Genomic DNA, 12,847 nt, shown 5'->3' with positions numbered 1-12,847 from the left:
GTGAGCCATGACTCAGTGTATATAAGAACGCATGGTCCTCTTACCGAAAAAATTTTAATGGCAAAAAGTGAGGCCTTTTTTGAATCACTTCTCGATGAGATCCAGCCACCTTTGGCCAAATCATTGTACTTAAAATTTAGATATGGAACTGTGAGGACAAAGACCACCGAGAAAAGCTGGGGGAAGATAAACAACGACTACTGGACCTTGTGTACCAATAACCAAAGGGAGGATTTTTCACATATATTGTTTTTTTGTCCAAGTTATCGCAACGCAAGGAAAAAATGGATAGCTCCCTTGTGTCACAACATTGGCTCCATCTCCCACAAGGAAGCTGGCAGAATCCTAAGTACGGATACTAGCCAAGTAATTGTGTTCGGAATCAGCAAATTTTTATTGGCTGTAAATTCAGCGATATTCATGCATTAGCGAGCTAATGCTCTTAGCCATGTTATCCACCTCCCATTGGATAACATGGCTAAGAACTGCTCAGGGCAGGTGTTAGCTTTTGGAGATATTCCCGCTTAGCGCAAATATCTCCAAAAGTTGGTAATAGGAGATAGCGATGTTAGCGACTGTTTTCAGTCTCTAACATCTTGGCACGCCCACTTTGCATCTCATTAGTGATAAATATCACTGACATGCAAAGTGGGGCCCAAGATGGTTGCTATCTCCTACTAGCTGTCGCTAACTGGTGTTAGCGGCAGCTAGGTAATAGGGAGATAATTTTATCTCCGCTTTCTTGGCTTTTAAAGCCAAAAAAGCGGAGATAAACCCCCTTGATAATATGCCCCAAAGATCCTTGCACATGCAGATTATATTGGAATAGTTACAACACATCCGCAAGAGAAAATTAATGAAATTGAAAGAATGTCAATAGAGTTCGGGAGGCAGTCTGGCTACTTGCTAAATAAAGAATAAACCCAAATCTTATGCTCCTCCCAGTGGCATCTGCAGGATACTCGGGTGATAGAGAAGGCCATGTATTTAGGGGTTAATTTAACATCACAGACAGATAAGTTGTGGGAGGTAAATATAGATCCTGTTTTGGGGAAAATAGGTGCAGAACTTAGGCAAATGGATAAGCTACATCTTACGATTATAGGTAGGATCGATGTCTTAAAAATGAGGATATTCCCCAAGATCTTATATTTAAAGCGAGCGATACCGCTAGAACTACCTGGGAGCAAAATAAAAAGAATTGAGGTCATGTTCTCAAAGTTTATATGGGGTTATAAAAAGATACGACAGGCATATACATTTTTAACTCTGCCCATAGAAGGGGGGGGGGTGGAGTGCTCCTAATATATTATTTAACTATTGGGCTTGTGTCCTACAACAGTTAGGTATGTTGTATTTTTCCAAAACTGATAGGGATGAAGGATATAAGTTACCTAATATATATCAGTTGAAATGAAATGAAATGAAATGAAAAAAAAATGAAAAAATTCCATTTATATAGCGCATAACCACCCGTAGGCCTCGCAGCCGGGGAATGATACAGAAGGTCTCTTTCAAATGCAATCTGAATCCAGCTATAGATAAAACAAAATACAATATAAGTATGTTCAGGGGCAATTAAAGTTTGGGGAAAGGTGACGAAGCACTGTCAAATATCTAAATACAATAAGTATACTTCAGTATGGCACTCAAATTTTCTCCCACAGGCACTCTATGATGGGATGGCCAGGCAGGGATTGTGATGGTGACAGATTTGGTTTATAATCAAGAACAAATAACCTTTTTGAAGCTTGTTCAAAGGTTTGGCCTAAGCAGAAGCTCCTGCTTCAAATATATACAGATGCACCATCATATTAAGGGCCTTGCTAAGGGAACTGTTAAAGTGGAGGAAGTATCAATGTTGGGAGTAATGAAATGTTGAAATAGTAGGTTCAGAGATTTGTATGCGGAATCGCTACAAAGACTAGCAGATGACATGGAGAAAGTAGAGATGAAATAGGCGGAAAAGCTGGTAGATGGAAAAGTAGATGTGGATATGTGGATATGATAATAAAGATTGGGAGCAAGGTTCTGTTGCCATCAAATTTGAAAGCGCACCAGCATAAAACCTTATACGATCCCTACTATACGCCAGCAAAGCTGTTTGCCTGGGGAATGAGCCAGACAGATGAATGTCCAAGATGCCGAAGTAGACCGGCAGATAGTATTCACATGTTTTATTCTCGTGGGAAACTGAACGAGCTTAGAATGGGTATGGAGAACTTTTGGTTTCAAGTAATGAACACTGAAATAAAAATTACCGCACGCTGATGCTTTTAGGCTATGATAACAGGATGGAATCAGATACTCCACAGAGAGATTTTGTATTCATAACAGTTGCAGTGGTAAGATTGCTGGTTGCCACGGTGTGGAAATATAACAAACTGCCTGCTTATTAACAATGGATGCATAGGATATTGAATATAGGACAGCTGGAAATGTCTCTGTATAAATGTAAAGGTTTTAAAGGTAAGTGGAAAGGAATGAAAATATAGGATCCATTAATGACTTTGAAGAAGAAGTTAGTAGAATAAAAGGTTGTGTAATTAGTGTAAATATGTGTAAATAAGTTTAAATATGTAAAGATGTAAATAGTTTTGCCAAAGTAGATGTATTTAATAATGAGAATAATGTTACAGATGTTAAATCGTTTAATAACTGGATAATGTAAATATGTACTACTTGAGTAACAATTTTTTTAAAAAGGAAGAAGGTGGCAAGGGAGTCGCACAGGTCTTGCGATGGTGGGATGTCGTTGGTGTTGGAGCTGGGGGGGTTGGAGAGTTCCTTCACGATGTTGAAGAGCTCTTTGCTGTTGTGCTCGTTGTTGTTAGGAGGCCCTTTTGGTGGATCTGATGAGGTGATGGTGTCTGCGGATGGCGTTCTTGTGGGCTACATAGCTGTCTAGTGTCTGTTCGCGGTGCCATTTCTTCTCTAGCTTTCGGCTTGTTTGCTTGGAGGCCGGGAGGTCTGCGGTGAACCAGCTTGCTTTCTTGTTAGTGCGTCTGTTGGAGGATTTATTGATCAGGGTGAGAGTGTTTGCACAGTTGTTGATCCATTGCCTGAGATTGTGGGTGGCGGTGTTGGGGTTGGTGGGGCCAGTGGGTGGGCTTTAGGTGAGGGTGGTGTTTAGCTGGTCTTTGGTGACTTTGATCCAGCTGCGTCGGGGGATCTGTTGAGTGCGGTGGTGCATGGTGGGTTTCCGTGAGGTAAAGTGGATGCAGCGATGGTCGGTCCAGTGGAGTTCGGTGGTATGGTTGATGGTGACATAGGAGCTGGCGGAGAGATGAGGTCAAGCGTGTAGCCGGCGGAGTGGGTGGGCATTGTGAGGAGGTGTCAGAGTCGGAGGTTGCCGAGGTTGTCAATCATGCTGGTAGAGTTGGTGTCGTTGTTGTTCTTGAGGTGGAAGTTCAGGTCTACGAGGAGGATGTAGTCTGTGGAGACAAGGGCGTGTGTGCTGACAACGTTAGTGATGGAGTAGCTGAACTAAGGCCGGGGTCCGGGGGGTCTGTAGACGAGAGTTCCTCTGAGGGTGGTGTTGGGGTCGGTGTGGATCTGGAAGTGCAGGTGTTCATTGGTGTTGAGGGTGTCGTCGGTGCTGGTTATGACTCTGAGGGTGTTCTTTTGGACGATTCCACCTCCTACATTATTGGTGTGGTCCCTGTGGGTGATCTTGTAGACGTCCGGGATGGCTATGGCGATGTCGAGGGCCGTGGAGGCATTCATCCAGGTCTCTGTCAGGAAGACGACGTACGGGGAGGATATGTCGAGCAGGTCCCAGAGTTCGATTGCATGTTTGCGTGCGGAGTGGGTGTTCAGTAGTATGCATCTGAGGTGGTTGAGTTCTGTTGCGGTGGGTGGTTTGGCGGCTCGGAGGCTGGTGAAGCTGCAGCTCCGGCAGGAGAAGGGTCCTTTGGTGTGCTTCGGGGCAGCGAAGAAGCTGGTGTGCAGTCGTCTGGTGTTGAGTGTGTGGAGGGTGCTAGCAATGTAGTGGTGGCGGTTGGTGTGGCATTTGCTGGGACCAGGGGGCCTGGCACTGGGCGCAGTCCAGGCACGGACGACTGGCCTTAGGCATGCCTTCAGTACACCAGCAGCGCGCCCGCTGTGCACAGCCGCGTAGCGGACGTGCAGCGGCCGCCATTATGAGGGGAGGTGGGTGGGAGGAGCAACAGGGAGGCGGGAGCGGGCAACGAATGGGCAGGCAGGGGACGGGGCTGCAGGGGATGCAGCGGCAGGAAAGCGGGGCACGGAGAGCAAGAAAAAAGAAGGCACAGAACCAGGCAACAGAACTAAAATAACACAAGGGCACAAAAACTGAACAACAGATACAGATTAGCAAAAGCCCAAAACAGAGCAGGGGGACATGGCCACAGAACCGAACAACAGAATCAGAGTAACAAAAGGGCACAAAACTAAGCAGCAGATTTAAGGAAGGAAAGCGCAAAAGCATAGCAGGGGGACACAGTCTCACAGGTGGTGCTGTGCGGTGAGGGGGAGCGACCTACCCGAGTCAGGGTCAAGGGTCGCCCTAGCATTACCCATACACTCATGCAAATACTCAAGTATCACCCATGAATTTTTCCAGTCACCCGTACATTACCTCTGCACTCATGCAATCACTCAGACATTAACCATGAACTTACAAACTCACACAGACACTACATATGCACTTCTTCTATTACCCAGGCAGTAGCCATGCAGTTCTCCAATCACCCAGGCACTACCCATGCTCTCATGCAATCACACAGGCACTACCCATATAGTCTTCTAATCACCCAAACAGTGCCCATGTACTCATGCAATAAACTAAACATTTCCCATGCACTTATGTAATCACACATGCAGTACCCATGCAATTCGCCATTCACCCAGTTAGTATGCAAGCGCTCGTGAAATCACTAGGCCACCACCCAAGCATGTATAAAATCATCCAGGCACTACCTATGCACTCTTCCAATCACCTAAGCACTACCCATGTACCCATGCAATCATCCTGTCACCCAGTTAGTACTCAAGTACTCATGTAATCACCCAGGAACTACCCATGCACTTGTCCAATCACTCAGGCAGTACCCATGCACTTTTCCAAATACCCAGACATTATCCTTACACTCATGCAATCACCCAGCCACTACCCATACACTCATACAATCACCCAGGCACTACCCTTGTACTCTTCCAATCACTCAAGCACTACCTGTGTACTCATAGAATAACACAAGCAGTACCCATGCACTCTTGCAATCACCCATGCAGTACCCATACAATCCTCTAAACACCTAATTAGTACCCAATTGCTCATGTAATCACTACCCAATCACTAATAAAATCCCCCAAGCACTACCCATGCACTTCTCCAATCACACAATTACTAACCATGCACTCATGAAATCACCCAGGCACTACCTATACACTACTCTGATCACCCATGCACTACTGATGCACTCCTCCAATTACCCAGGTACTACCCATGTACTCTTCCAATCACACAGGCAATACCCATGCACTCATGCAATCACCCATGCAGTACCCATGCAATCCTCTAATCACCCACGCACTACCCATGCACTCTTTCAATCACTCAAGCTCTATGCATGTACTCATGCAATCACCCAGGCAATACCATGCAGTTATTTCTCTTTTTTTTAACAGATAAGGTGGTTCTGCAAAGAAACGTTTTTTACTTCTTTTTTCATTTTTTTGCTGTTTTTTTAAACTATTTTGTGTATTTTTTGGTGTTTTTTTTTAAACTGGAAAACCAACAGAGGAAACTAATAAACTTTGGAATTAAACTGTCATTGCAACAAAAAAATTAACAATGGTGGGTGGTTTCTTGCAGCAGAAACCAGAGTATCAACTGACTGCTCTCCAAAACACAGCACAGACTTGCATTTGATGCAGTGTTGCTCTAAATTTGCGAATTCTGGACAAATGTACACTCCCCGGATGAGGAGCTTGAGGCTCCTGAGGTGCTTGAACCAGCTCCCTTGTCTGACATTACATAGCTTTTTGGGGGCGTTGGTGTTGCTCACGTGCCAGATGGCTAGGGTGAAGCATCTGCAGATGCTTTAGCATACTAGATGTTCCACAAGAATACTTTTTGTCACTTCCCCGTGACAGCATCCTTGGGCAAAGTGTGCAGCTCACTTTGCATGCATTCACTTTTTTTTCTCCATCAGGAATGGTGAAGAACTTCCACACAATGGATTCTTTCCTTTTCCTGACTGTCTCCTCCAAATCTTCTTCATCTGATGATAAAAGCCATTTTAAAGATGGAGAATACAAACCAAAAATATTCACTAAACAGCTCAGAAAACACAACAGGTGTATCGCCAATGATGGTGTTGAAAGAATGAAAGAAATGGGTGGGGTCCTTCAAGTTCTAGAATGGAAACCTTGTGAACCAATGACATGCTTTCTTTTGAAGTCACATGGGAGTCGCGCACTGCGCAACCATACCGGGAAAATACATTTAAGAATAATATAACTTTATTGCAATTACAAATATATGATTTTTATAATTAGTGTAGATAATCTTGCTCTAATATAAATATTGAACTACTATACATGTAGTTTTTAAAATAATTTTTTCCATGGAAGTCGCGCACCTAGCACGAGCCCATACGTATATGACTTTACGCTAACTATAACTTACGCCCCCGCAATGCACTGCTGATGACGTCACATATTACATCATTCATGACATGGTCAGTGACATTATTGATGACATCCCTGATGACATCTCAAATGACATCACTGTTAATATCACTGATGATATCATCCACGTGATAATCTGATGTACCTCCTCATACCCTAATATAACATTTGATACACCCACTCTAAAATACAGACTACCATTTTTGAAACTATATACACACCAATACCAGTTAGTACATACCCATTGACTGATTCCTAGGTCTATACACACATCCACTCATTCTACCATACAGTCACTCATACATGCAGTCAACCATCAATACAGCACTATCATATTTACTCAAACACCTATACTGACACTCACACACCACCACTCACCCATAGAGTTACTTACACAGCTAGTCATTCATGCAAATAATCAATAACACTCTCATTTACTCACCTATACAGTTATATACATACCACCTCACTTATTCAAACATATACTAACACATACCTTAACTCATACAATAACTAATACAAGCACACACTCATCCATATAGCCACTCTCACAATCACTCACTCTCACATATAGTCATTTATATACTCCAACACTCACATATACTGCCTTTTACATATGTAGTTACTTACACATATACCAGTAAGACATCCATTCACTCACCAACAAAGCCATACATACACTTACCCACCCATACAGCCCTTCACAGATACTCTCTTGAATCCCATACACCTAGTAAATCACCCACTCACACATCCATGCAGGGAGTCACACATTTTCCACCCAACCACGCAGACACTCAGGCACCTATGATTTTTCCAGTGAATTTCAAAGGTTTTTTGAATGCTAATTTCTAAACATAACATCCCTGAAACCTGTGTTTTTTTCAGTAAAAAAAATATATTTTTTTATATTTTATATATATAGATATATTCACTGAAATAAACATAGGTTTTAGGGGCGTTATAGTTAGCTGGACATTTCACTCGTACAAAACCATAGAAATTCCGCCGTTATAGTTAGTTGAGCTAACTATAACTCGCGCCCCCGCAATGCACTGGTGATAACATCACATATAACATCTTTAATGACATGGTCAGTGACACCACTGATGACATCTCATATAACATCACTGATGACATCACCAATTACATCATCCAGTGAATGTGTGTTTCTGTAAAATTAAAAATGTTGTATATATATGCCAAGGTGTATTGGAGAATAAGTGGTTGTATAAGTGTCTGGATGAAGGGTTTAGTAGGTGCGTGACTGACTGTATAAGTGAGTGATTAAATGTGTCTTACTGATTGCATGGGTTAGTGACTAAATTGTCTGAATGTCTGTATCAGTATGTCTGTTGTTGTGTAAGCTGCTACATGTGTTGGTCAGCAGCTACATGAGCATCTATATGGGTTATTAATTGGTTGCCTGAGTATTTGTATGGGAGACTGAGTGTGTGTGAGTGGGTGGGAGGTGTGTGACTCTGCGCATAGATGTGTGAGTGGTTGATTCACACTGGGTGTATGACTTTAAGAGTGCATGTGGAAACAGCTTTTTGGGCGGTTGAGTGTGTGTATGGATGTGCTTATGAGAGATTGGATGATCTCAGTGGTACATGTCCAAGTAACTACATTTGTAAAAGGCAGTGTATGTGAGAGTTGGAGTATATAAATGACTATATGTGAGAGTCAGTGATTGTGAGAGTGGCTGTATGGATCAGTGTGTACTTGTATTAGTGATTATATAAGAGAGTAAGTATGCTTCAGAATCGGTATGAATAAATGAGGTGGTGTTTGTATAACTGTGTAGGTGAGTAAATGGAACTATTATTGATTCTGTGCATTACTGACTACGATGAGTGTATGACTGACTAGGATGAGTGGTGGCGTGTGAGTGTTTGTATAGGTGTATGAGTGCATATGATAGTGTTGTATTGATCAGTGACTATATGTATGAATGGTTGTATGGGTGAATGAGAGCATGTGTCTGTAGACCTAGGAATTAGTGAGTGCGTTTGTAGTAAATGGCATTGGTGTCTCGATGATTTTGAAAATGGTACTCTGTAATTTACAGGAGGTGTATCAAAGGTTATATTAGGGTGTGAGGAGGTGCATCAGATTGTCATGTGGATGATGTCATCAGTGATGTCATTTGAGATGATATCAGTGATGTCACTGACCATGTCATGAATGATGTAATAAGTGACGTCATTAGCAGTGCATTGCGGGGGTGCAAGTTATAGTTAGCTCAACTAACTATAACCGCAGAATTTCTATGATTTTGTACAAGTGAAATGTCCAGCTAACTATAACGCCACTGAAACCTATGGTTTTTTCAGTGAATTCCTAAGGTTTTTTAAATGCAAATTTCTAACTATAACTTCTATAAAACCCATATTTTTTTTCAGTGAATTTCAAAGGTTTTTTTAAATGCTAATTTCTAACTACAATGTCCCTATAACCTATAGGGCCAGGTGTAGGTATCCAAATACCGGTCGGAAACGGCCAAAAATACCGATTTTCGGCCGTTTCCGACCGGTATTTGGATATTGAGATGTAGGGGCATGTTAAATTACAGAATCAGTAATTTTACCGAATTTGTAATTTTTCCGATTCGGTAAAATACCGAATTGGTAAAATTACCGATTCTGTAATTCAACATGTAGGTAGCACTGTAATCAGTGCTACAAGGGTTTAAGAATTCGTTATTTACCACCAACTAAAAGTTGGTGGTAAATAATGAAAACCCGTCAAAAAGCATTTTTTTTGCTTTAAAAAACGTGCCATGTTGCAGACATGTGCACCCATGCACAATAGAGGGGTGCAACAGGGTGTCAAAGTGACACCCTGTTCCCCTTGCAAATTCGGTAATTTTACTGAATCGGTATTTACCGATTTGGTAATTGGCATTGATTCCTATGGGCCTCAAGGCCTATAGGAATCAATGGCAATTACCGAATCGGTAAATACCGATTCGGTAATTACCAAATCAATCCGATTCGGTAATTTCAAAAGTGAAATTACCTACATCCCATTTACCTACTCCTAAATACCGAATCGGTATGATTCGGTATTTAAGAGTAGGTAAATCGAGATTACCTACATCTGGCCCTTAATGTTTTATAAGTAAATTTTAAAAAGATACTTTTTATAGTGAAAATTAACTTAACAGTAGTCTTTTATAACTTATAATTATGGCTCCCGGTTTTATGGTATTTATTGGGGGCAATTCCGTCTGTATTAATCCATATTTTTTTTTTATAATTGTATCTGTATTTACCCATATTTATTTTGGGTTTTGTGAAAAAATTAATCTGAAATTAGTATATTTCCACATTTATTTGTCTGATAAATATAGGACTGACCGTTTTCAGTCATATAAACACTCTAAGACGATAAAATATGCACAACCTTGATAATAAAATGTGCATGTTTTCCTATATGAGCATATATATTGTTGTTTAAACCCTTCGGTGCTCATGACGGAGTGGTTCCATCATGAGCGCCGGTTGAGCTGTGCTAATGACGGAACCACTCCGTCATGGCCCCGCCCGCTCAATAGAACCTTCAGCACAGCGCGAAAATTCGCACCGCACTAAAGAGGTTAAGGCTTTTTACTAAAATTCTTTTATTGTTTTACCCTTTTACTTTTAGAACAACAGACCTATTTGCTTGGTAGTCATGATTGACAGCATTTAGAATTGCTCAAAAAATAACCCAATTTCTGTTTTTATCCACATTTTAAAATAAATACAGAGAGGAAAATAAATAGTTTTCTGTCTGTATTTATCTGTAAAAATCAGTAACAACGGAAAACAGGGAGCCCTACTTATAATTTAACAATGTTTACAACTTAATTAGCAGTAATTAACATATAAGTGTATTAAAAGTGTGCCGCAGCACCTATAATACCTGACTTCGAAGAACAGTGTTCATGGTTCGATTCCCGGCTCCAGCAGTATGTTTGCCCACCACTATCTCACTGGGGCAACACCTTGCTCAATCTTCCCAAAGACCCCGAGCGTCGGCACACCTTTCTGGCGGTAGCTGTACACTTTACAAATGCTGGCATTTTTTTAATTTAACAGCATACTGATGACAAATATAAGCACATATTTTCTTTTCTTCTATAGTGAACAATATTTTTTTTATGTCTTCTATTTAGATGTTTTTAATCATGACAATGCAAATGACACAGTTTACCGGGTAACAGTTTTTAAACTCTCCAAAGTATGTACATATTAAGAACCTTATACGTGTTACGATGGAAATCGAAACATTTTCAGCTTCACATTTTGTAACTTTTTCCAACACGTGCACAAGTTAAACAGTTAAAACGTGAGCACGTGTAAACTATAAAATGTGGCAGAGCCACATCTTCCTTCCATAGACTACTCAATAACCAAAAAGTATATAAACCACACCCGTTGTTCAATTAGTTTCGTTTTCTCGAGTTATTTATCCGTGTCCATTCTGTGATACAGGTTCCCTTTTCTAGCGTTGGATTCTTGTTTTGCGGCAACAAAGCATATTCCGGAGTTGTAAGTTGTTTGATTATGGCATAGTAGATATTTATAATACGCAGCTATTTGTCCATATTTAAACATTTATATCTAGAAAAAAAGTGTTATTGCATGTTTTTGTCTTTTTTCTGTAACGTCAGCAGCTTGTTTTCAGAAACAGACAGATTACAGCAAACATTGCTCCTTTTCTGGCTCCTTTGAGCTTATATATTGTGACTTTCTATATTATAATATTGGCACTGTACTTCAGTTCAGAGGTGCTGGTGTCCCTCTGGTGCAAACCCTAAAGATTTATAATTAATGTCACCAGCTTCCAGTTGTTAGACTATTTTCCCCTGACGAACATATACTGTCAGTATATGTATTATATTATGAACAGTCATGATGATCTCAGAGGAGTTCATGACACGTGGGCGCCAAGAGTGAAGACACATAAGCAACATCACCATCTTCTGGTTTTTAGTCTGTCCCTCCTTTTAATCATGCCCTGTGAATATGTATATTATAATTTTCACAGTCATAATGATCTCAGAGGAGTTTATGACCTGTCGCCACGAAGATCAAACATTTCGAAGTCCGGGAGAAAAGAAGCTCTGAAAATGTTCACCGCTCGAAAGTATTACGAGATTGATCTTCTGTTGTATTCATAACTTTATTTTCCTTTTCTTTTTACTGTAACAATGGTGTCACTCATGTTGTAATAGACTGTCCTATTGTTACAGAAGAGGAATTGGAGATTTGTTGCACCACCTGGAATACAGCTTACTAAGCTTTATAACGTACTTGAACAGATATTTTTTCAGTGAGCATATTTTACGAAATTGCAGTCTAAAGAAATATAGCTTTCATACATACTTTCTTACTTTAAACATTTGATAAACCCTACATTTCTGAATGGTATTTTCTAATTTCTATTTTTCCCAGTTGCGGTTCCTATTCACCTTCTCTCTATAGAATATATAGGACCAGTACTGTGTGTTATAATAGTACTATCCTATATATTCTTAAAGGAGTACATGATTTGTTAGCGGAACAGTGTGCAACCATTTAGCACTAAGACAAAACGTTCCCGAATTCTGCAGAATACAAATTTGAAAAATGTTAATGCATACATTTCTATGTAATATGAAGTCATTTGTGTTTAACTGTTTTTTACTTGTTCTTCTGACCTCAGATGATGTAGTGCGGGAGTGTTTGTTGTAGCACTTCTTTTCTACTTTATGTAAAAGTCACTTATGCCCTCTTATATTATTAATAATATGGGGCAACACTTTTACAAACTATAGCAGAAAAAAAGAGGGTGTGGCGACGCTCAAGGGTTATTTTATGAAATTCCATTTTTATTTGTCAACTCTTTGATATATACAGCGTCAGTTTCCGAAGAAAGTTTATTTCTAATTGCTAAATAAAAACTGTTTGAATCCTAGACTGACATTTTTGCTGCGCAACCACACCTCCCCGTCAGAAAAATAAACACCACATTATAAGTAAATAGTGCTCCTGAGAGGTATCCCACCGCAAACTTGATGAAAAGAAGACAGCAAGACACTGTTATTTTTTTTGCCATGATTTGCAAACCCCACGGCAATTATATGAATGGTCCTTAAAATATATCAAAAACAATTTTTGCCATCACAATCCCTCTGCACCATCTTGTGACCACTGTACAG

This window comes from Lissotriton vulgaris, chromosome 1_1, assembly GCF_964263255.1.
Source record: "Lissotriton vulgaris chromosome 1_1, aLisVul1.2, whole genome shotgun sequence".
Classification (NCBI taxonomy): domain Eukaryota; kingdom Metazoa; phylum Chordata; class Amphibia; order Caudata; family Salamandridae; genus Lissotriton; species Lissotriton vulgaris.
This window is presented reverse-complemented; position numbering follows the sequence as displayed.